At 45.4% G+C, this 26,039-nt stretch overlaps 1 long non-coding RNA gene across 1 annotated transcript in view; it reads left to right on the top strand.

The window, feature by feature from the left end:
* The window catches only part of LOC308547242, a 153,108-nt gene that overhangs the window by 13,317 nt on the left and 113,752 nt on the right, over positions 1-26,039 (top strand). Inside the window, exon 2 of the long non-coding RNA XR_013997483.1 lies at positions 14,068-14,128. This is a non-coding gene — a long non-coding RNA (uncharacterized lncRNA). The remainder of the gene's footprint in view (positions 1-14,067; positions 14,129-26,039) is intronic.

Below are 26,039 nucleotides of genomic sequence, written 5' to 3'. Positions count from 1 at the left end.
GCTTTTCAGGTCATGGTGTTAAGATGCATTTTTCTTTTAATTTAGCCTGTGAGGTCTGAATGGAATGAAATTTCTGCACCATTTATCCCCAGCCCAACAGTAGTTTTATGGTTATTTGTCCAAAAGAGCAGGTTTAGTAGTGAATCTGTTTTCCAGCAGTTAAAATTAATTGAGTAATTTGAATTAAACTCATTTGAGGTTGACATTTTGCGTTTCCTTGTCATTCTTATCAGTGCAATTTTACCGTAATAGCCAAATGTGGCATCAAACATATAATTACAAGGCTGCAACACGGGTGCTTTACAAAGTGGAGGTGCTCCCTTTAGGAATGTGCTCCTACAGAGTTCACGGTGCGTCCTCATTAACCTCAGTCCACACTCCGAAATGTGCATTTACTTGATAGAAGTGCCCGAAGGAAACGGAAGCCTGATACACTTTCCTAGCGATCCCCCAGGGCAGCAGCGAGGAAACGGTGAAAGCCTTGCCCCCGAGACACTTGCGTCAGTAAATATAGAGCCAGCTCCGGGGAACAGGGCTGGGAGGTAGCTCCAGGTGCCCCCTTCCAGCGAGCCAGGTGTGCCAGGCGACTATTGCTGGGCGTCATTCACGTGCACGGGCCGGTCTCCACCTTGCCGACTATGCCAGCGAAGCAGGCGCACCGCTGGCGCTGGCGGGGTGCTGAGTGAGAGGCTCCCTTAACCGGGCACTCAGATTTTTGTTCAGTCAGCTGAGCACACTGTAGCGCAGAAGTTCATTTTCTCCTCTGACTCTCTCGGTTTCCCCAGCGCAGGCTCTTGACCTCGGTGACACTTGTTTGGAAGTGATTACTTTATTCCCCGTTCCAGTTTGACTACGGAGAACACGTGGCCATCAGTTCTAAGCGGCCACCTGTTCTCTGGGCTCCTCGGGACCACTTGATGTCCAGGCAGCTTGATATCCGGGAGCTTATTTCCGATCTCACCTGCGCCCCCGTAGAAAACGCTGACCGTGCTGATATCTGGGGGGTAGGGTGGTAGGGTTACGGGTGGTTTTCCTTCTGTGAGTCTTTGTATCTAAAACAATGAACACACAGCCCTCTTCTAATAAGGAAAGTACTAGACAGGGTTTAAAAATGCATCTTCTCTAATTGGCACATTTGCACGAGAGCGGTGACGACGGAGCCGTTAGTCAGGCGCCGAGGGTACAGTCACTGGAGAGGTGGCGCAGGGAGCCCGGCCTCCTCCTCCCCTCCGACGCTTAGCTCGCTCTCATTAGTTCTGGCTTTTTGTTTTCTCTCACATCTCCCCCAGCAGAAGTGCCAGTTATCCATCTGTTTCTCTCACAATAAACGCAGATAATAGGCACCGGAAAGCTCACATTAAGAGAAATCTGAAGTTTCAGCACTTTTCTCGGCTGTGTTTTACAGATGATGGTGCTTGAGCTCCAGGGTTCATGGCCGGGCAGGCGCACTTGACGGTCGTTGGGGTTCCTGTTTTATTTCTGTAAAGCGGGAACTCCGGACACGGCAGTGCTGCTTCTGTAACGGGCCGTTACCGCTTTGACAGAGGCGGCGTGATCTCTCAATTCCGTCCTTCCTTATGAAACCCTAGTCCTGTTATGACCCCTGCCAGATGCCAGGTGCCGACCAGGTGAAATGCTTGCAAACGCTCCTTTAACCAGGGGCTGGCGTCGGGTGACGTTTCCTCTCATGCGTGCCCGCGACAGAGTCTGTCCACGTAATTTTACCCTCCTCAGTGAAATTATCTCTTTTCCCTGGCAGCTCACTTAGAGAAATAATACGATGTCGAAGTATGAAATATGCGCCTGAAGACTTAGGCTTGAGAGAGGAGTGAGGGAGAATTGCTTGTCCCGTGCGCTGGCTCCTGGGCTGCTGCAGAGACCCTGCTTCATCTGCTCATTTTTCCAGCAGCATTTCCCTGAAAAAGTGCCATCGATGACCGTGACCGTCTCTCCAGTGTGAAAGCAGAGCGCGTTTCCTTGAGCAATGTTACTCTTGATACCTGTCTTCTCACAGCCACAAATGGGGGGCCGTTGTGTAACTGTGGCCGGGGGCGGTTTCCATGGGCTGCCTTCATCGTCTCCCCGCCACGTGGCCTCCCGCCAGCACAGGCGCAGGATTCGCCCGCCTCCGTTGGTATTAACCCGTCAGAAGTCACCTGGTGTCCAAAGGCAGGATGGCTCTGTGGGTTTTTTGTTTGCTTGTTTTTGCCTCCAGTGGCGGAACACATGTCCCGAGCTTATCCGTTATGAAACAGAGAAGGAAGGCGTCACTATTTAATATCTCCAAGCCAGTGGCTCCCTCATTCCCTTCTTTCCCAGAGTCCCTGGGCTGCACTGCAGGGTGATGGCCAACGGCCTCTTTAGTCCCAGGCCTGTAGACACGTGAGAGACGATAGTGCCCCCAAATTGATGAGATGTGTGTTTGTTTTCAGCAAAGTTGATTTTTCCAAATGTTCAGTAATCGTCTTCTCTACTGAGATCTTGAGCCCATTGAGAAATAAGAGGAAAGGTTAGCACATACAGGCCAAAATGTCACCTTTATTTTTATAAAAGGTTTGTGTCTGTGGGCAGGACCGAACTGAGAAGTAACAGCCTTAGCTAAATGCCAGGGCTGGGCTGGGGCAGGCCCCTCCCTGGCCACCCTGGGCGGCTCCTGTAACATTGGTGGCAGGGAGGCGCTGCTGCGACCTGCGTCTCCTGGAGGCAGCTTACCTTACATGTGAAAAGGCCAGACACAGGCTCTGTTCGGTCACCTGCAATTCTCCCAAACTCGTCACTAGGTGAAAGTGAGCTGATACAGGCCAGGGGAGACATGGCGGTGAACTCCGTGCCTAGTGAGAGAGGGAGCTGGTACACGCCAGGGGAGACATGGCGGTGAACTCAGTCCCCATGGTGAGAAATACTAGAAATAGGGCTTTTCGACATCACCATGCTCGGTGAAACAGTCCCAGTATAGGAGATGCTATTTTGAAAGGAACACTTTACCTTTATATCGAATAATATTTATGTTGTGCCCTTTAATGTATAACTAGTACTTACCCTCCCTTGTTCATTTTACTTTATTTTGTTTTAGTCTCTAAAACAAAAGCAGGATTGAAGACATTTAGGGGGAAAACACCACCTTCTGTCCCCTGCTTGCCTGCCAAGTGGCGCATTTGTGGCAGCTGGCAACAGTAGCTTGTATGCCGTTGTTTTATGCTGCAGAGAATGAGGGGACGTTCTGATCATCCCAGGGCCGCGGCAGACGTCTGAGTTGGAGTTATTTATCTGCCTGGGAACCGCAGATGGTCCAGTCTCCCTCTCGTGGCCTTTGGGATCAGTCCATTTCCCGCGCTGATGGAACTAAGTAGCCTGCTCCTCTCGGTGCACCTGTCCCCGTTGACGAGAAGACCGCGGCGTTGCCATCGGCACTCTTTCTAGGGCCTCATGGCAGGTGCTCGTTGGTAGTGCCTGTGCCCGGTGATTGTAATGGATAAGCTCGTTTATATGGAAAGGGAAGCTTTTCCCATTAACCTTTTCTTCATATAAGCTTTTATCTTACTGTGAATCATACTAAATTGCAATTTGTGCAGGTCCAACATAGTCCAATATAGGCGATTTTATATTTTTATAATAATTTTATAATTTATATTATCTGAATTCATTCAAAATATGCTATTTACATTCTCTAAAGAACCACAAATACACACACACCTAATTACATTTAAAGCATATACGTTATATGTTACATACACGTGTGCACATGTAATAGTTAAAGTTTTTTAGAGCATGTAGACAGCATGTCCTGAATATATACAGCAAGTGGTTCTTGTAACTTAAATAGAAGCAAAGTTAAAGGGTGGTTGTGCTGTGGAACCGGAAACGATATCTTTGTGTACTCATGAGAAAATGAGGGTATAAAAGTCAAGTAATGTCTAAACGTTATTATGAAAGTAGTTTTCCATTTCAGTTCCACTAGGGGTGCCCCAGAAGCCCTCTGTTTTGAGAACCCTGACTTAATAAAACATGCAGATAGAGTCGAGCGTAGGGGGGTGTGTGTGTGTCCTGCACAGGGTGTCCTCCTCCGAGCGAGTCCACTCTGAGCCGAGTGGCCGATGGTCAGAGGAGCAGCCAGGTGGCCGCCTGGGAGGAGACCCCTCTGCAGGAGCAGCCAGGGCAGGTGCTGGGAGCCGAGGGGAGTCGAGGAGCCTCCATTATGGACCTTCTCAGATAATTAATCATCTCTTCAGAGAAAGATGCGTTTATAAATTTCAGTCACTTGAAGGGACTTCACTTTCGATTTAATCAGAGGTTTCACAGAACAAGGAGTGGGACTGTCCTTGATAAAAACACATGGATTTTACTATATTGCGATTTGACTGATAGATGTTCTGTTCTGCGTGTGGCGTCTGAGGGCCCTGGCTGTCTGTGCCTCTTTTTCTACTGACTTTGAGGATTTAAGTTTCAGGTTATATTCACAGCCATTTTTCCTCAATAAAATAAAACAATTAACAAAGATACATCGTAGTCAAGTAACTAAAATATATGCAGATTTTCCCTTGTTAATGTGGGAAACGATAATTTGTTAGAGTTAACCACATGTAAAAGACTTACATCTGTTTACTTCAGCCAGTCTCGGGTGCTATCGTGGATAATTCTCTTAATAAATTCTCAAGTAGGACTTGCATGTTTCATTGCAATAAGTAGCTGAAAGAATGTGACTTTTATGTGTAATTTTATAAAGCAAAATTTACCAGTATCTTCTATCCCAGAACATGCCTGAGCAAACATTTCTGGAAGCATATTATATTTTGTGTTTATGGTCCATTTAAATTTACTTGTTTCATGCCTCTTCTTAGAATATTTCTATCAGAACATTTATTGGTGATTCTGTTTTTTATAAAAAATCTTTAAAAAATGTGTATTTAAGAATATTCTGTGTATCAGAATTTGTAAAAATGAAGATATTCTTCGACTTCTCTTCAGTGTCCCACAATACGTGGCCACCTGTCCTGTCAGGGAAGGGCCCTCAGCTGTCATCTATCTAAACATCATTCTTGCTACCACCTCATTTTAGCACAGCTGTGTTCTGTCCTCAGTAGATATGAGAGAGTTTACACTGCACCTACCCAGGGAGCTTCGTGGGAGCCTGTTATGTCTGAGGCGGTAAGAATTTGATTGTCTGCCTCCCTGAGAAGTCATCAGAGTCATCCTGCGCTGCCGAGCCACCCGTGACCGTGGGCAATGTTTGTAGGAGGACCGGGCAGGATGCCTGGTCCCTATCCAGGTGAACACGGCACCCGTTAGGGCTTCGGTTTCTAACAGGTCTTTCTGGCTTGGCCACTTACGATTCATCTCTGAGTGTTTTCAAGCTCCTGCTGTGGGGTCCCACTCACACCACCTCCCGTGGGAAGGCCCGCGTCCTCTCCCTGGCTTTCCCCAGCATTGTCTCGAACAGCCAGGTCAAGTTCCACTCGCAGGTAACTTCTTTCAAAGCTCATCGCACCACGGCCCACTCACTGGAATAAAACTCAAGCCCTTCCACAGCCCCCAAGGCCCACTCAGCCGCCTGCCAACCTCCCCGGCCCTGCGTCCACCACGCTCGCCTTCCTGGCTTCTCCCACTCGGCCCACTTTTTACATCCGCTCAGCTCACTGATCTGCTTACTGTTCTAGGCAAATGCAAACACTACCACCCATGGCTGTGCGGGAGTCCATTCCACTTGGAATTACCTTGTCCAGTCATGGCCGCGCTGAGGGCGCCTCCGCACCTTCTCAGGGCATCACTTCTCAGTGAGATTGTCCATGACCACTCTACAACAGCCTCCCAATACTATTGTCTTTTTTTTTGGTGTGAATTTTTATGGTTATTTTTCAAAATAGATAAATCTAGCTAACCGTCTACCACCATACAGTCTTCACATCATACTTTTTTTTTGGGGGGGGGGGCGGTAGGAATAGTTGAAAATTAATGTTATTTTCCAAATTTGTCTTTTTTCTACTTCAGGTGTATTTTGATGATTCATATAACAACAGTCTACTTAACCAAGTTGTGACATGGACTTGGGGTAACTTATTTAAAATCAAGGTCATACATCACGCCGGTGTGACTCAGTGGTTGAGCGTCAACCTGTGTACCAGGAGGTCACGGTTCGATTTCCAGTCAGGGCACGGGTCTGGGTTGCAGGCTTGATCCCCCATAGAGGGCCTGTAGGAGGCAGCCGATCAATGACTCTCTCTCATCATTTGATGTTTCTGTCTCTCTCCCTCTCCCTTCCTCTCTCTGAAATCAATAAAAACGTATTTAAAAATATATAAAATAAAGTCAAGGTCATACAATGTTATCTTTAGAAAGATTACTAACCAATGTGTATAGGAAAACATTTTCGTAGTTGAATTTAGATTACTTTGCGGTGCCTGACTGCATGCTGTGAATAGTTTCTGCGATTAGCAGCTTCCTTTCGCTTTGGTAGGTGCAGATTGAAATGGGGGGCCTGTCACTTCATCCAGGCTCTCTGCCCCACGCTCCGTGGGATCAGCCATTCACAGCTGGGGAAGCCACACTGCAAGCCTCGAGTCTTACTATTTTCGTGATATATTAGTTTTGAACAACTTGGAGATTTGTCACCAAATTTTGGTTGTTTTAAAAAAAAAAGCATATGACATTTCTCATTTAATGGAGTAGTTGAGATACATAATAAACATGTATCTTGCTCATGGAGAAAGGCAAGGTGGCTGGTTAGAAGATATGCTCAGGAAAAGGTTGTTGGGAGAACCCGGGAGAGTCTGCCTACGGGAGGGTGAACACCCTCGGCCACAGCACAGTCTAAGACCTCACTCCTCTTTCTTCTGCCGAAAATGTCGGGAGACAGTAGCCTGACCACTGATGTGCACCCCAGAGAGTAACAGCACACCCTCTATTTTTAATTTATTGGAATATTTTGTAGGGCATAATGCACCTGTCAATCTTTTGGAGGATTTGACCACCATGTATGTCACACACGTCATCTTCATCTCTGTTTCCTTTCCTTTGAAGTCGTAGAACTATTCCAGAATTTTGCTAACAATCATTATTAATTAAACATAATACAGTGTCATTTGTTATTTTAAACTGCTTGTGATACAGGTTAATTTTTTTCATATGCTTCCCAAATATTACATGGATGTAATTATAAAATTTATTCATTGCTTATCTAAAATTCACATCTAACTGTGCATCCTATATTTTGTTGTTGTTATATCTGGCACCCCAAAGGAGTTTGTTAAAATTTCCCACATGTTCTAGAATAAAAATGTCGATAGTTTTGAGTCAATATATACATAAGAAAAAATGCTGATGAGAAAATGGGACCAATAAAAAGAAAAAAAAAAGCATCAAATGGACTATGGATCCTTACCTACCATTGCCAGTTCATTTATTGTGAAATCATATTGATCTATTTTAAGATATAATATCGAGAAAGCCCTGCCTATAGCTGTCTATGAGCAAGTGCTAAGGAAGAGTCCCATCTCGGGCTGGCAGGACTGGCAATGTCATTTGCAGGCCCAAATGCAAAATTAAAATCCTGGCTCCTTGTTCAGACTTTTAGAGAATTTAAAGTTGACACAGCAGAGCTCTTAGCCAACCATGCAGCCCTTGTGGGTGCGGGTCCCTGAGCTAATGCACAGGTGACGTGCCCTGAGCCCTGCTGGCGGTGAGACATGTCCGCTACACGAGGTCGATGTCACCATGGCTGTCATTACGGTCGCCCTTTCACAGATGAAAAATGGGAGCGTCGGCGAGGTTAAGCAACAAGCCCAGCAGAAAGGCGTTGATTCAGATTTGCATGGAGGCCGTCTGAGACCGAGTGCTCCTTGCTGTGAATGAGGATTCGTTTTGCGGTACTGAATCCTAGAGAAAAATAATGCCAAAGCCGAAAGCGGACCCGGATTTGGGGAGGTGAGTGTTCAGATGGCAGCCAGATGTCGGCGGAGATGAAGCACATTGAATGGACCAGGAGAGCAGGCTGGGAATCATCAGAGCCGGAGCCTGCTGGCGGGGCGGTGGGAAACCGGAGCCCTCCCGTCACCAGCAGACCCACTGAAATCCATAGCGACCAGCGAGAGCGAGAGCCACACCGCGAGGGGACCTGGCTTGTGATCCTGTGACCTTGGTTTAGATATAATAAATAATCACATTCATTACTTTCCTCTTTTAAAAATCCCTCCTTTCCTAAATAGCAAGTCTTCAAAGTGAATTTGAGTGGGGTGGGGAACCCTCTCACGGTGACAGGGGCCGTCGCACAGGAAGAAAGCTCCCCACTGTGATGAGAAGGGAGCGGCAGCATTGCCCGGCGACGGAGCAGAAGGCGCGGTGTGTCGTGACTGTGCCCGGCCGTCGCCTTTGATGCTTTTATCAGCTGCTTCTCAGAAGGGGTAGCTGAGCAGGCGCTCAGAGCCGCCACCTGCTTCCCCTGCACTTCAGACAGCAGACCTTTCGGCGCCCAGAGCTCGGATCTGAAAACGCTAAGCGGGAAGCCAAATGGATTAGTCTTCGGAGGGGCTTCCGCCCGTCGGGCCCGAGGGGTTAGCGGAAAACGGTGCGTCGCGTTCGCCGTTTCCCCCGTATTATCTTGCCCAGAACACCTGCTTAATGAACTAGGCACAAATTATCACGCTCTAGCACATTCTTCAATCGCAGAAGCCTAAGGAAGCATTTCTCCTTGAAATGGTAAACTCCGAATAAAGATTCTGAGGCTTCTCAGATGCTACATGCAAAAAACGTAAAAAAATCGATGATGGCTACTGGATTTTTTTATTTCTCTGGGGTAGTAAAATCATTTTATGATTTTAAGGGGTTTATTTCAACAGGAATTTGAGGTTTTTTGTTTTTTTTTTTGTGAGGATCATCGGTGCTCTCGATTTGGTAAATAAAGCTGTAAATGGTCTTTTAACCTTCTTTCTACCTCAGGTTTCTTTAACTTGTAATAATTCTTTAACTTTCTCAGTTTCCCACTTTTAAATATAAATATATGTTGTGATGAGGTACATAGGGGGTAGATATTAATGTAGGTATTTATATCTCAAAGGGGGAAACTCTTTAAGTATTAAATATATATTTTAATGATGCTCACTTATCACTCATTAAAAACAAGTTTGTTAATTAGAAATATATTGATAAGAAATATGTGTATTAAATTCACATGTAATCTTGACACACGGTATTTTTTAAAATTGTTTGGATGTTTTATTCGAATTTTGGAAAATAGTTTAAACTAAATGAAAACTCTAAAATAAGTAATGCCTTTTTTACAAAAAATACTTGTATAAAAAATGGATTGAAATCCACTATATCCATTGATGTTTTCCGTCCTTGAATCTAAAACTTCTTCAAAGCTTTGTGTACTTTTCATCTATTTATACTGTCCTGTTCCTCCAAATTTCTGCTGCCTTTTCCCCACCTCCGCTCTGCGGCTGAAACATTCTTCATTATGCCGCCTGGTAATAAATAGGGGGGCCTCACAGTCAAGGGGGGATTATCAAACCATTTGCTCAAATATTTTCTCTCACTGAGAATTCACGACTAGTAATCTACACATGGAATATCAAAAAGGGATATCAAAGGTCCTTTTTGAAGACCCGCAAAGCAATGAAAAGTAAGGACAGTTTTCACTGATGTTTTTTATTGCTTTGCTTCTAGAACTTTCCATACATCAGAATAAATTTGATCTAAAATTCTTCAGTGGTGGGGTCCCAGATTCCACAGGCTGACATTAAAACAGCAGGATTCTCCTTCATTGACAATTTCCCACATAATCACCCAACCTCCTTTTTTTAAAAAATTACTCTCACCAGAGGATATTTTTTCTGTTGCTTTTCAGAGAGAGAAAAGGGAGAGGGAGAGAGGGAGAGAGAAACGCCGACGCGCTTGGTCGCCTCCCGCACGCACCCTGCAGGGATCGAGCCTGCAGCCGAGGCACCTGCCCTTGGCTGGAACTGAACCCACGAACCTTCAGCTCATCAGCCGACACTCTAACCACTGAGCTAAACCGGCCAGGACAATAGTAGAACTTTTAATTAGAAGTCCCAGTGAAAAGAGTTGAAAAGATTTTACACTCTTTATATCTTTCTTGAGAATTAGCATATGTGTCAAGAAGTGCCTCCCACAGTGAGAATTATGATTTATTAATTAACACTTGGTTATGATCCTAGCTCTTGCTGATATACCCCAGTAGGTGAGAATAAATATAACAGACGCAGTTCAAACCCTGCCGTATCTTTTTTGCTTACATCCTGCTGGTCATTGGACAACCCAATTAAAAACTAAGATTATCATTACGTTAGGATTCTTTCTCAATCCAGTTTTTGCTTTTTCCTATTATGTCTGTTTTAATTTTTATTTCTTTTTAATTTTTAATGTGATAAAACACTTTTATCAATTTAATTTTAATTTAAGATTAATACAATTAATTCTTTTAAGTCCTTTATGCAGCCGCATTCTGCGAGAACTCAAATTTGGGTGTTAGAATGTGCTCATGAATAAATTTGAATATCTTTAAGCAGCTGCCTAAATACAGTAATTGATTTATGTTAGTCATCCTTCCATTATGGTTTGTTTAAAAGTATTTCATAAATGGTAAAACACTGTATACACACTGGAGACTGCACAAAGCGAATGGACACGAAGCGAAGACCTTACTCGGTTTGCTTTATTGAAAATTGCTCAGTAGCCGGAGGCAGGGGAAGCGCGACGTCCCCGTGTCTCCCCAGCCTTGGTTTGCTCACTCGGTGCACTTTGACTCAGGTTAACAGGTGGGGGTGTAGAGTCTACTCCTGGAGCAATAAAGTCAGATGCACAAGTCCAGTCTCTGCTGAGCGCTCTTTCTGGAAAGTTCTAGGCCTACACCTTCCCGGAAAGAATCTGGAGCAGCTCTGTGCAGCCGTCACTGTCACGTGGAGCTTTCGGAGTCTCGGATGGAACCCAGTGCTTGCATTCTACAAATAGTTAACATTTTTGAGGACTTTGTTGTCAGAGATAAAGAGGAAAACATATTCCCTGAGGGTCCCCCTGGAAGTAGGTTACGCTTGTTAAACGTCTTACTTCCCTGAGAAAGTACGCACTTGGCTCGTTAACACCGGATGGGACGTCCAGCGGTATTTCACACACTCACCAGGAGTAGCATCTGGACCCGAGAGCTGCTCAGTAGCTATAAAATTCACTTTGACAACAACTCGGTTTGTTTAAGTGGAGCTGGTCCACCCATTTCTCCAGACAGTCTGGGAACCCGACCGGAGCCTCAGAGAGCTGCCGGTCCCCGCATCACGCCGGTTCCCACCCACGTCCCTCTGATGCATGGTCTGGCGAGGTGTCATTTATACGAAGAGATACCACAAGAGACTTCTCTCTGGAGGTCACCCTTGTACTTATTGGACCTCTTGATATTTAGTGTATAACACGAAGCCCCCTTTTGAAATCTCATAGTAAACATTTTTTTTCAATCCTGCTTGCTCAACGTTTTCTTTCGCCTGGAATTTTCTACTGTTTTAAATTCAGCTGGTGGTGTGTGCTGTTTGTAGTTTTGAAAGCCAGTCTGAGCCTTGTAAGTACATAGCAAAGTACAAAATGTGAATATAAATAAAATGACCAGTTGGAGTGGGAGGAGGTGAGACAGGCATTGGGATGTCCTCGCCCGGTGACATTAAATTATGCGGCAGAGATGGATCCGTCGCTCTCACTTATCCCTCCGCTCGGCTGTTGACTGAACTGCCTGCTCGTTTGGGCACCGGGTGGACAGGAAGGGGTGTGTGGCCTGCTCCCTGCGCCTCAGCTCATCTGGAAAATGCAGGAGACGCAACAGCGGCCGAGAAGTGGCAGGGTGACTGACGTTCATGAAACTACCAGGTCTCCCCCTTCTTCATGGCAGGCCACAGCCCTCAAGACGTCAGAAATTTCAGTGCGCCTGTGTTTATTGGGTAGAAGAGGAGGAGCTCTGGGGCCTTCAGCCCAGTACCACAGCTCGGGCACTTGCCTGCCTGTCCACTCAGCCTGTCTCCCCAGAGGCCCAGAGTGAGCTGCTCCGCGTCACGCAGGTGTCAGGCCCATGGGCCTGGGAGGGTTAAAGCTGGTAATTACTAAAAGTTTAAAATGTAAAACAAAAATACACAAATGTTTTAAAAACCATCTTGTTATTATGTAAAAGTTCCTAAACTCAAGAAAAAAACACTAAGCCGGCCGGGCCAATGAGACCGAGTCCATATATGAACCAGTGTTTTCCATCCAGCCTCTCCGATCCCATTCTATCTTTTCCTTTCGGAATTTCGCCGTGTTTCATCCTGTGACACTGGCAGGGGCGTGAACGGCTTTATTTTGGTTCGGCCAGCTTACTGGTACTCAGAGAATTCTTATCAGTAGTTTTGCAAAAATGTCTGCAGGTCCTTTTGCTCCCGTGGAACGGCAGATCCCTTAGGCGCTTCAAGGACGCTCCGCCGCCTTCGCTTCCTAACACGCTGACAACTGAAGGCACATGAATGGGTCGCAGGCTTTGGCTGAACTGATGGGAGTGATGGATCAGGGCCTCTCGGGAAGCGTGGCCACGGGCGGCTGCGCTGGGCGCGGCCTGAACGTGGCCTTGGTCTCCCCGGAGCTCGCTGACTCCAGCGAAGGACAGATGATTGCTCCCCGGGGCCTCGCTGCCTCAGGCCCCCCCGGCCCCGCAGCTCGCACACCCGAGGAGGCGCCTGCCTGGGGCCGGGGGAGCCTCGCCCTTCCCGGCTCTTTAAAAAGAGGATGTTAAGTCGGCCAGAGCCCCCGTGGGTGTATTTCTGTGCCATCCATCTTCTGAAATGAAATTGCTCACACCTGTTTCTAGGGAGATTTCAGGAGGGAGTTTTCATTTCAGATGATGAATACATGCAGGGTCCTGCTCCCCAACAACTAATGCTGAAAATAAGACAGAAGCGCCCCTTTAAACGGAGTTTCCAGCAAGTCGGGGGAAAAGTGTAATAAGTAAATTTTCGTAGATGCCTTTGCCTCTCAGCTCATGTTTAATTTTGAGACGCCCGAGAAGGTAAGAGATTTGGGGAAGGAACAACTGTTGTCGCAATATAATAAAAACAGTTGCTCGGTGTGCCTGTTTCTGAAATGCAGGACGACTCACCCATGGACTAATTATCAGCGTATGTTCTTGGATATAATTATATTGCCAGTCCGTTTTTCCCCCAGAATTACTAAAATTAACCATCGGTTAATTAAATTAAAACAGAATCCCTTCCACAGAATAGTTCTGCGCTATTCTGGTACTAATGTTTAATATTCACATAAACTATTGGACCCTCAGTTCATGCCCAGTCCTGAACTTGATCTAAGACTTAAGGTCTTGATCTTTTATTTCGTGGCTGTTTCATTGACAGACCCTTCCCCTCTGAGTGAGGGTGAGGGTGAGGCACATTCTTTATTGCTGAAGTTCACCATTTTGCTTGGCATTTTAATTGATTTTCTTAAACTTTTTAACCAAGGACCATTTCCGTGCCAGCGAGCATGCTTTATCTCAGTTTTTCAGGATTACAGCTTTCTCTTTGAAGTTTCTTTTCATAATTCTCCTAAAGCTTGTGAATACGTCCTGTCCGGGCCTAGCTTACTAGGCATGACACTGAGCTCAGGCAGAGGTAGTTCTCTGATCCGGGTGGTTGTTGGTAGGTGACTGAAGACAGTTCAAGGAACGTGTTGGACTTCTAAGTATCTGCTAGAAATGACCACATGAGTCATCTTCACGTGACTTATTCAGAATTAAGTGTATTAATATAAATAACTTTATCCTGGAGAGTATTTAATACAAGTTGTTAAGTAGCTATCATAAATATTTAATACCTTGATGAAAACAGCCCTGGGTTATAAACCTGGCAAGAGGCTGAGATCTCAAAGCGGCAGAGAAAGAGTTTGCATTTTGTTTTCTAAAAGAAATGCTCCAAGGAAAGGGCAGCCAGGGGCCCACAGTTGGAAGGAAATTTGCCTCAAGTTTGGTCCAACTGAGGGGAACGTTCACACCACCTTGGTTCGTTCAAAGAAAGTACTTCCGGTCTCCACAGCGATCTCTCTCTTTTTTTCTTTCAGGAGCAAATGTTTGGAACCCAGAGGAAATCATTCTTTGGCTGTGGCCCATTGCAGAGAAGGGGTGAGTGTCTGGTTCCAGTGTAAGAATATTCAAGGCTTTAGCTCTTCCTGGTGTTCAGAGTTGCCGCGTAGAGCATGCCGGTCCGTTGTCACAAAAGCTCTAAAAGTCTTGGTGGAATTCTGTAATGCAGTATATTATCAACATAGGAAACTGTTATCTGTGGTAGAAATTTAAAGTACTTATATGGGTAGTATGTGACTTCGACGTTCGGTTTTCTGTCTCTGAATAATTTGGAAATGTTGAAAATACCCAACATAGGACTGTGTTCAAGAACTTGTTTACCTGGTTTCACATTTAGATGTTAGGAATAACTGGACATGCCATTCAAGTGAGCAAAAAGCAGCAAATATGATGGAACCTGTGACCTAGTACATGGTCAGCTAAGTAAATCACTTTATTTAACTATATATGTATGGATCTACCTATTTACACAAGTAGTATAAAATAATTATATATACTATTATATACAGCCTTTTGTGTTAATTATATTATTTAAGAAAAAATATATGTATACACTCTTTAAATATTAAAATGTTTTGCTCTCTCCAAATCACTTGGAAATACATTACTGTATAAGTGAGAAAGCAATATAGATATCTACTATGACAGTGTTATCATTGTAATTAAAAGTTTACCTAATTATAGAAGGAAACACCTGTGTATTGTATGTCATACTTTTGCTCTTGTTGATGAGAAGTGGAGCAGACATGATGTTTAGTCACTAGTCTTAGGGGTGGGTACATTCGCTTGTTCTGTGTCAATTCTAAACAGCCAAGAAAAGACAAGTAGTAAAGTCTTCATTTTTATGAAATTTTTCATCAAATTATTGCACAGGGGTTCATAAAAATGTTGAGAAAACTGCATGTTTTAATTTATTACCTGCAAGTTCAATAGCCCTATTATGTAATGGCTTTTATTGATTTATCGCAAAATCTTTTCAGAAGAACAATTTATAGTATATGTTCTTTACTCCATTAAGTATACACTTTCCTTTTGAAAAGCTCTACTCAATTTAAAAATAGCATAATTTAAAAAGTAGAGCATAGTTAAATTCAAGAAACTTTTATTGAACACCAGGACATACGTGCTGTGGATAGAAATATGAATGATTCGATTTTCCCACCCGGTAGATCTTTGTGAGGAGATGAATATTTGAGGGGCTCATTTCAGCACAGTGTTGTACACGAGTAATATCTACAGAGATGCTGAAGTTGATGGGCTCTAGAGTCAGACGCTCACCTTGGCAACTGAGTAGCTGTTTGGTCTTAGGGATGCTAATTAATATTTCTGTATTTCTATTTCTTTATGCTTGAAAGGATACTACTAACTACTTCATTCAGTTGTTGTCTGGATTGCATAATTAGTGCATGTAACATGCTTAGTGCAGAGCTAGGATTTTATTGTGAACCAGAGATAATTTATCATGTGACTGGTGGAGCCTGTGTTGGTGCAGAAGGTTAGAGATGACGTCCTGAAAAGCTGTCCTGCAGCAATAACTCTGGCTCTTGAAGGCTGAATAAAAATTCTTCAAACAAAGACAGGACTGTGGAGGAGTTCAGGAATGGACAGGGTTGAGCGGTTGACAAAGACACATGGATGTGATGCTACAATCTTGAAATGTCATCAGTTGTATTTGAGTAACTTGTTAAGTGCCTGGGGGGTGTGGGAGAAAGAGCACTAAAGAGATAAACAGGAGCTTGATCATGAAAACGTTGTATGTCCCTCAAAGGAGACTTGACTTCACAGTGGAAGTGATGGCTATGCATTAAAAGTTTTTTTTAAAAGGGAGTGAGTCGGCCAGGTTGCATTTTGCATAGGTTTCTCCGGGTGCAGTAGGCTGAGAGAAATAAGATGGGAGGAAGAAAGAGCTTATGGTAATAGAGAGTAAGTTGCTTTATCTGGAGGATTCATTTACATGCTACTGTTTTTGAAATACGACTACTTATTATCCTTACTTATTTTACATTTTAAAATTTCAGTGAGAGGAAAAAATTCTAGCCACAGGGTAACTAATTCTCATGAAAATAGCATAAATGGGAGAAAAAAGTTGACATCATTGCTGATAATATTTCCCAGGAAAAAAGCTGACTTCATGTTATATTAGGCCTTTCCTTTCAATAGTCAAGTGTACAGATCCTTGGTTGAGCTCTTGAAAGAGTAGTTCGTTGAGAAGTACGCGGCTTTTAGCAAGGTTGTCCTTCCATGTAAGGAATGGTGTGGGGCCAGTAGGGGGCAGCAGAGCACCAGCCCCAGATTCAGAAGTGTGGGCGCCACCTCGGGAAGGTTTCACAGTGCAGGTGAGACAAACCCTGGAGCTCTGCCAGAGACCCAGCCTGGTTGAGAAAGGACAGACGAGCTAAAGATGCAGTAAATATGCTTACGCAACTCGAAGCTAAGGTTTGACAAAGTAGACACCCAAACTGAAGACTGGAAACCCAACAGAAATAAAAGCAGTGTCAGCTGAGCCACACCCAGTTGCACAGTATGGTCGCAAAATTAATAATGAAGGGGTGGGACTAAGACTGAAATTGATGTGATCAGATTCTGCGTTCTTGGGCAGAAGACTTTGTGGTGTTGGAAGAGCTCATACCTGCTTCTAAAACAGGGCTCCACTTGGCCCTGTTGAGGGCATGGCTCTTGCATTGTCCAACGGGTCAGAGTCCCTCAAGTCAGCCTCCCTTGGACAGGTGCTTCTGGTCTGGGGCGGACACCACACTTACTACAGCATGAGCAGTGAGATTGGGCGAGAAGTTGGGAGACCTTGAGGAGAAGGTCTGCTTCTAAGACTTTGCCTTCCTAATGCAAAGACACTAGAGATTTTCCTGCTGGACAGGAGAGTTGATGATGTAACAGTTGTAGTTTACTCACTTCCTCGTGAGTTCCCAGAATGACGGGTCCTTTATTGACACATGGGGACCTCAACAGTGATACGTGCAATGGCTCTGAATATGCTGAGGCTGAGGATGCCAGCTTGAGCTATGACAAGGCTGCACGGCACTTACTTGGGGAACTCTGGGTGAGCTCTGCCAGCTCTGCCAGCTCTGCGCAGCTGCTCCAGGAGGCGAGGGGCAGGGATGGCGTGAAATCTACCGCAAGTCCTGCGAGTGTCTGTGTAATGCCCCACCCTGTATACCTCCAGCTGAAGAGTGATGTTGACAAACGTGTATTTGTTCAACTTTCCCCCGAGCATTTTCCAAATCCCTTGCTGTACGCCCCGATGTGGTCTAAATCGAGAGTCATCTTTATCGGCCCGCGAGTTGCCTAGTTAGCGCCTGAGCTTTCATAGGAATGAAACAGCCTCCGTTAACATCAGTAAATCCCTTTAGCTTAGCTTAAGTGCAAGGAGTCAATCACAGAGAAACCACAGAGCATAAGCCACCCCTAGAATAACACGGCCGGCCTGATCTCTTAGGAGGAAGCAGCCGGGAGAGGGGCAGATCCTTTCTGCGAGCACGCTCAACCCCTCCCGCAAAACCAAGCCAACGGCGAATGGCCGTGAGTGTTCACTCTACAGTGGCTAGGGCCTGAAGAAAATGCAAAGCGATTTCCCATGAAAATAAGGTCATCACACCCCAGAGTGAAAACAATCACTAAACCGAGGCCAAGTTTACTGACAGATGGGGGGGGGGGCGGGCGGGACAACACTCTGCACATTTAAGAAAGCCCCACAATCAAAACTGACGTCTTCTGTGATTTTTATCTCTTGTTTCTTTAAATATTTGATTTATGTGGATCCTCTTTTTTGATGTTTTTTGTTTTGTTTTTTAGTGGGACCACCTATGCCCCTTCTCTTTGGGAGTATTAGGGAGATGGTAGGAGTTGCACTCTCAGGAATCTGTACTTTGTGGCAGTGAATTATTCACAGTGGAGGAAGTGACTGTGCTCCCATAAATTATGGATTCAGCCAGCGCTGGGTGATTTGCGTTTAAAGAAATCTTCCATCACAGATGCAGGGAAGGGAGTCAAGAGCTCCCTGGTTTTTCCCTTTTATGTGCCAGGCGCTGTGTAAAACAGCCTACCGTCATCACTCCTTCGTCCGCACAGCACGTGGACGGAAGGTAATTGGGATGAGAGAGGCTGAGGTCGCCCAAGGTCAGGGGAGTGGTGCTTGTGGATAGTAGCTAAGAAGTGGTGGAGCCACGGTCTTGTCTGACTGCGCCGAGCTCTCTCCACGCCGTCCCCCAGGGGAAGTAAAGGTTAGGCTACTGGAGACTGAAGTAGGCTGCCCGACTCGTTTGCCAGGAACCGCAGAATTTGGAGAGATTTGGAGAACTAGAAAATGGTGCCACGGCATGCCGTGACTTTAAAAAGGAACAACCCTTGATCAGAGTTTCCAGTGAGTTCTGTGCTTCAGGAAATGATGATAAGATGCCTCTTAGACGCACGCGGTTGTATTTTCAGTGACATACAGGCCGGGTGGCGGATCCAGCTCCGTGGGATGCTTTGCTGTGGGCTCGGCTCCTAGTTCTGTCACATATTCGTCTGGCACAATTGCTCTAACATTGTTTGACCACTGAATTCCCTTCTGGCAATGTGCTCGGATTTATGCTCAACTTTGTGTTAATTCCTGTTGGCCTGTGACCAGGCATGACCCCCGTCTCTCATCAGCCACCCCCTCAAGTGTCGCCTGAGAAGCTCCCCGAACCTTGTAGGAAATCAGCGTCCAGCACGCGAGCGGGCTCCAGACGTTGATGGGACAGCTTCTCGGGGGGAGTGTGCCCACGGGGCAAACGGTGTTTAAGGAGCGTTGTTAAGAAACACACATCGGATTCCTCCTGGTCCAACCCCCTCCTTCCCTGAAAGAGCCGGACGTGAGCTCAGACTCCTGTTGGTCGCAGGCCAGGCCCTGGAATTTGACAGCTTCTTTTGGTCCCTTGCTCACTGTTTGATGGCCCGACAGTCATGAAGTTCTGTACTTGGTCCAGCAGGTTCCCAGGGAACAACCTTCTGAGCTCTTCCCAGTCCTCTAGAGGTTTGCCTTCGAGTGATCAACCCGCCTGTTTTTACCCTTCCGCCTGAGTGATTCATTGTTCACTTAATATTTCCTGGCTCCTATAAATTATCCCTCATTAAGTTCCGTGTAGGGTAAGTGGCTTAACCCTGGCCGCCCCCTCCGTGGGCATCACCGCAGAGGCCCTCGCCCTGCTGTGACCTGCACAGAGCAGTCATCCCCTTGCTGGGGGGTTTGGGGAGTGTGCCGCAATGAGGTGGGGGAGTCAGACCACCGTCTGACTTTTTTTAATTAAAAAAAAAGTTTTTATTGATTTTAGAGAGATAGGGAGGGAGAATGAGAGAGAGAGAGAGAGACATCGATGGGAGAGCAGCATCGACCGGCTGCCGCCAGCACTCCACCGTATAAATCTGCCCGTTTAATTGCACGGTTTGGACACATACATGTTTATTTCCCTCTGCAACGCAAATATTAAACTTACGAGTAATTTTAGCTATGGAATGGACGCCTTATCTCTGTTAATGTTTTAATTTATCAGAGCAAGTTATCAAAGTATTTCTGCCAGTTGCCTGCATGGGAAGTGTGGGATATGCCAAGAGTGAGGATTTCTTAATTATATTAAACCCTCCCCTACATCCCTTTCACGGCGCCTAGTACCAGTGGGCACTCCATAAAAATGTGTCTGGGGAACAAAGGAAATACAGCGATATGTAAATGCAGTTGTTATTATACAAAAATACATATTCTTTTTCACATATAACCGAGGCCAGGGAATGGGGTTCTTATTTAACACAAGGTTCTTAAGCTATAGAGGCGATTTATATTCAAAATCTGAACTGCCTGGGGCTGTTCTGTTTTCAGGCCTGTGAGTGATCTCAAATCAGGAGATGGGAATCCAGGGGGGATGGTGGTAAATAATGCATGAGCGATATAATTTCATTGTGTATCTCATTAGTAAAATGCTGCAGGAGACAGTCCTGTTAAAAAAGAAAAAGGGAGAAATCTTTCTTTTCTGAGACACCATCCTTCAGCATCACCACATTTAAAGAGTCAGATTCCCGACAACCTGTCGGGCAGCCATGGGAGGCTACACGCAGCCCAGACCATCTGAGGATCAGAAGGAAAATCACAGACCTCATTTCTAATTCAGGCTTCCGTCTCTTCCTCTCTCTTTATTTCCTCTCTTTTTAATCTTCTGCAACAAACAATTTCAAATCTCTTCCTCCTAATGAAATGTAAATTACCTCTTGGGTTCACCGTTATTAGAGCAGTTTTATTAGCTGCTGCGCCGTGCAGCATTCTGGGAGGGAGCGGTTATAAAAAGCAATCATCTTTTCTTTCTCTCTCGGCTTCCATCTATAACTAATGGTCTACGTCACCTCATCTTACAGACGAGCGTTTCTTCATAAACAAAGATGTGATGTGGTGCAGCTGTGGCCGAGTGTCCTGAAAAGCCAATATATCAATTTTGATGCATTTCGCAGCCTACAATTTCATGCCTAGCGCTTGGCACGGTAACCATGGTATCTGCAGTCAGATGCCGAATCCAGAAACATCAAACAGAGGGATTATTTCTTAGGTCTGTTGTGTACAGTCAAGAACTCGAGATGGGAGAAACTGTGAGAGCATGTAAGAGGACTGTGCAGTAAAGATATTTATCATATTTAAAGAATATTCACCTTAGGGAATTTGTTATTTGAAGTGCTTACCAGAAAAACAGTGAGAAGCAAGTTAGTATATGCTGTATATGATCCTTGGTTTGTAATAATTTCTCTTCAAATAAAAATATCTGAGCTGGATTTTCCCCTCTCTCTTTTTAAAGAGGCACTGTGAGGAATAGCTGAGTTTTATCTTTCCAGTCGGTAGATTTTGATGTAAACACACACACACATAAACATATAAATCTAAAATTTTTGAAGTGATAGTAACCTTTCTAGATGCAAACGCATAAAAATCCCAGTGTGTTGATTAGACTTTGTGGTGGACACCTATTTTTATTTTTAATTTTTGTTGCTCAGCATCTGTTTCTCCTCTGTAACACCTTTCTGATCTACGTTTGGGAGTGCTTTCCACTCGCTGTGTGGAGTTTTGGTGGAGAAATTAAGTGGTCTTCCTGCAGTCAACAGAAACTAGAAGGGTTCATGCAGAGTCCTTCAGCCAAATATCTCAGCTGCCCTGCCCTCCCCACAACTAAACCTGCAGGGTGGGCGGTACTGTATTCCAATTGTGAGCAATAAGACTAAGTTATTTCTCAGGAATTAGGAATATTACTTCATACAGGAGGTTAAAACCGAGACCTGCACTGCTGTTCATTCCCGTGTGCTCTCTTTTCCTTAGTTAAGGCGTGGGTCTTAGTTTTTACAGCAATCAAAAGGTCCACCACGGACTCAGCCAGATGCAGTGGACTCAACAGGAGATTTAAACACTTCCTCAGGGAGCAGGAAAAGCTGCCTTGTGATTTGAAATAATTTTTACGAATTCTTTAATTTTTCCATTTTCTGTTATGGATGAGCATTACAATAGAAGAGAAAAGGTGGCGTCCTTATGTCCCAGGTCCCCGGTCTCTGGTGCTGCCACCTGGAGACGGTGCCTGGAGGCCGTCTGTGAAGTGAGCCGCCCTGGAGCTCACCTGCCCAGGTGCCGGGACCGCGCGGGCTCGGGGGCTGGGACCCTGATCGCTGTGCCAGCCGGCCTCATGTCCACAGGTGCTCCACCCACGTCCTCATGGGCGTGTTCTCTGAAACCCTGTATGGACATAGCATTCTGGATAAAAAAGAAATATTCTTTAAGAACAGTTATATTATTCACTGTAAAAAGAACCAGCTTTGTTTTCCTTTCGTTGGTTTTCTGGAAAATGGCTACTAGTTCTGCATTCTGAGCCTGTTCCTGGCTCGGTGGCCTCGTTCCACCTGGGGTGAGTCACGCAGCCTGGAGCTCGGTTTCTTCGCCTGTGATGGGATCCAGGCTGATCACCCACAGGAGAGCGCGGTTGGCCCGTGAGCGAAAGCACTGCATTTTCTAGTTAAAGTGAAATATGTGGTATAATTAAACAATAATACAGTGATGATTAATCACTTTCACAATTCAATTACGTAATGTGTATAATTAATCACTGTAATTTAAAAGGTACAGTAAGCAAGCAGGATAATTACGTCTAATGGAACACGAGGTGCAGGTTAAAAGGTATATATTAAAATTATGCGTAAGTATCCTGGAAAAATTATTAAATGATATGCTAAATATGCCTCTAATGTAATTAGTCTCAGGGCCTTCTGTGCGAAAGGCAGGCGTCTTCCTCCCTTTGCGCCGGGCAGGGGAGCCTTCTCCTGTATTCTTTACCTGCGTTCTCCAGCGAGTGTGTATTTTTAAGCGCTCTGTATTTTTTAGTCACGTCTTCTAAAATGGGGCAGAAAGAGATGGAGATGTTTGGAGGGAAAGACACAGGGTCAGCTCTCCTGGTAGAATCTCTAATGCTTGTTTTCATTTGAACAGACTATTTAAATACATAGAGCTTCTGTCACACCAATACCTAATCTTTAATTGCCTGATTTGGGGGCAATTAAATTATCCACACAATGTCATGGAAAGGTTAGATTTAAAAAAAAATAATAATTTTAGGCCCGGCTGGTGAGGCTCAGTGGTTGAGCACTGGCCCAGGCACTGAGAGGTCCCTGGTTGATTCCCAGTCAGGGCACATGCCCGGGTGGCTGTAGGGGGCGCGCAGGAGGCAGCAGATACATGTTTCTCTCTGTCCCTTCTCCCTCTCCCTTCCTCTCTCTCTAAAAGTCAATAAAAACAGATGTAAAAATACTTAATTTTAGCAAAAGGGAAATGCTCAATGTGGGGATGTGGCCCAGCATTCTCTGTGGTTCTTGCTGCTGATACCACGGTGGCAGCGATCCCGCTTGTCCTCTGCCCTGGCCATAGGAGAAGCGATGTCTGCCTGGTCACTCATTCGCGATTCATTTAGAAATAATGGTCGTGTCCCTGCCTCATGTCAGCGTCCGGGGGTGAAATCTCTAAGTACAAAAATTTCACACGGCTGTGCAGCGCCCTCCCTGGTAGGGAGATAGGTTCCCCGTGTCCCAGAGTGAAACGGCTGTCAGCGATGGCTGCATTCTCAGTAGAGTCTACTGAAAAAAATATCCATAATATACTGGGCCTAATGTGCTGAATTAAGTCTGCCTTGAGATTATTTCAGGAAATTAACATCTTCGGTGACATCTTTCAGTGGGAAAAGACATTCCAGGCTCCAGGACAGTGACTGCGAGGTTGACTTTGGAACGGAGCTCGGCTCTCAGGTGAGGCCTGGCTGCTCTGAGAAACAGGCCCAGGACCCTCGGCGATGGGAGAGCAATGAAAAGACGTAAGCAGTGCTTTCCTGCTTTAGGATCCTGGGAAGCACGAAGCTAAGTTGAGAGCCGTGCTTCATGAATCAGCACACGAACAAACAAACGTTGAAAAGCAGTGTCCTTTGTCGGGCGGTTAGGGACGTACGCCTCAGCCCCACACTGATAACTCCCAGCAGCGTCAGCAGGAATTAAGTGTATGTGTGGAGAGGCCCGTTAGCGACGGGAGGCGACGGGGCCCTCGCTGGTCCTGCCCTTAGGGGTCGCGCTGAAGTCGAGCGTCAGGCGGTGCTGCAGGGCCGAGAATCTCTTGACACGTGCAGACCAGGCATCTCCAGGAGACGTTGGTGTGGCTCCCCGAGGGGGTCCGTGTGCGTGAGAAGGGGAGGACAGGAGAAAGGAGCTGAGGCCAAATCGGATGCCACCCACACCCCGGCTGCAGAGAACGCACTGGTCTCTCAACCTACTTCTGCTCACTCTGCCATCTGAATGGTGCTTCAGTGAAATAGTCTCAGTTCGACAGGGCCTGGTGTGGTCATGGTCATGGTCGTGGTCATCATTGCCCTACTGTGTGTCTAGGGAACACGAAATTGCACGCGGACTCATGGTGATAGTTGAGTTGGGGGCATTGTCCTAAAGATGAGTAATACCAAGGTGTGGATGGTAAGTTGCTTTTACTGTAACTGCTCAGTCAGCACCTTCCCTCGCCCGCAGGGAGCCCAGAGCGAGCTCCATCCAGCAGCCCCACCCGCGGGTGCCCAGCTGAACCTCGGAGGGAGGCTGTCATTTAGACTGTGGGGTAGGACAGGGGATTCCGGCGGAGACGTGATACTCAGGGAAGATCGCGAGGCAATAAACGCAGGTGGCTGGTTACACAGCAGCGAGCCCTCTGCTGTCACACACAGTGAATGGAGAGGACCCCCCACACCCCATTAAGTGCAGATCATTCCTTCGGGGTTCGGGATGCAGTGACTCATTTCTAAATAAAACCCCACATGCTCCATCCCACTGTGGTTATAATAAATAAGGCGGGGTCGCATTTAAGGTGCATGGGGAGTTTTGACAGTGATAGAGGGGGAAATATTAAGAAGATAAAACAGCTCTGGCCGGTTCGGCTCAGTGGTTAGAGCATCGGCCTGCGGATTGAGGGGTCCCGGGTTCGATTCCAGCCGCCCGCAGGCTCGGCTGCAGGCTTGATCCCTGGCCCTGGCCTGGCGTGTGCGGGAGGCAACCGGTCGATGCATCTCTCTCACATTGATGTTTCTCTCTCTCTGTCTTTCCCTTCCGCTGTCTCTGAAAAGCAATGGAAAAAATATCCTCAAGTGAGGATTAAGAAAAAAAGATAAAACAACTTAAACTGTAATGTACTTTAATAAGACAGCTGTCAGCTGGGACATCAGGCTGGAAGTTTTGTCCCCACTCAGATACTTTCCCCTGGTCCTCAGTCCCAGTTGACTCGTGAATACAGGGACTTGAAATAATGAAACAGTGACATGGGGCAGTGGCCTCAGAAGTTGTTACTCACACACACTTATATACATGTGATGAGGTATTTTAACAGCGTGCAGCCCAAAGAAAAACAGAAAATAACCATATGATAAGTTGCATCCTTATTTACAAATAATGACTATTTTTAAAGTATTCTGTACTAGTCATGAGTAATAGTTATTTGGGAGTATTGGTTTAGTTTGGTGGAAATGTGGTACTTTTGAAAATTAAACATATTTTTGACTAATTTTCTTCTGCTTCTAAGATTCTTCCAAGAACTGAAATCAGTCATAAAAGACTCACCTGCAATGTAACATTTCTATGAAATTGTACAAATATGTCTTAATGTATTAACGATCAGAAATTATACAAATTCTAAAAGATGTACATTAGACCATATTAGGAAACCAAAATCCTTACTTTTTCAGGAAAATTTTCCCATGAAGTATAAATGTTCGGCTTGTTGGTTACCCACCTGTTAATACAGTTAGGAAATGATTCAGGCGCCACAAGACCAAACTCTTACCTGCTCTCACGATGCCTTTAATTACACGGCTTGGTCATGTTTTCCTCTTTGGAAGGTGCTTGCACTACAGATGGAAATGTCGGTTGAATATAGTTTCCCTTGTAGCCTCTAATAATAAGCAGTGTAAACAGAGAAGTCAATTGGGGTTGGCAGGCTGGGGAGTGGGGCTGGAGTTGACGCTGTTATCTGCAGATGCGAATTGTACAGGCAAAAGCAATCAGCGTAGATCAATTCAGCCCGTGGAGCTGCGTCTCTGGTAAATTACTGCTCTCCATCCCACCTCCATTTATACTTGCCCTACAGGTTATTATTTATTATTGAACATTATTACAAATTCTTAGGGGAAAGTAGAGTAATTCATTTGAAATGATGCTACACGATTGTGCACCTGGTGTACTCAAATTCTCGCAATTACTGTTCTGACTTGTAGGGCAACAGGCTCTTATTCAAGAGTTACTTCTTGTGGCTCCAACTGTAATGGATTTATTTCTGTTTGTGAATATATTATGGTTACTTATAGTCAACAGGAAAAATAGGCTTTAATTAAGTGAACTCTGTGAATCACTATGTCTGAGTAATTTGCACGTCCTTTGTAAA

Source organism: Miniopterus schreibersii (assembly GCF_964146895.1).
Source record: "Miniopterus schreibersii genome assembly, chromosome: 17".
NCBI lineage: Eukaryota > Metazoa > Chordata > Mammalia > Chiroptera > Miniopteridae > Miniopterus > Miniopterus schreibersii.
This window is presented reverse-complemented; position numbering and strand designations above follow the sequence as displayed.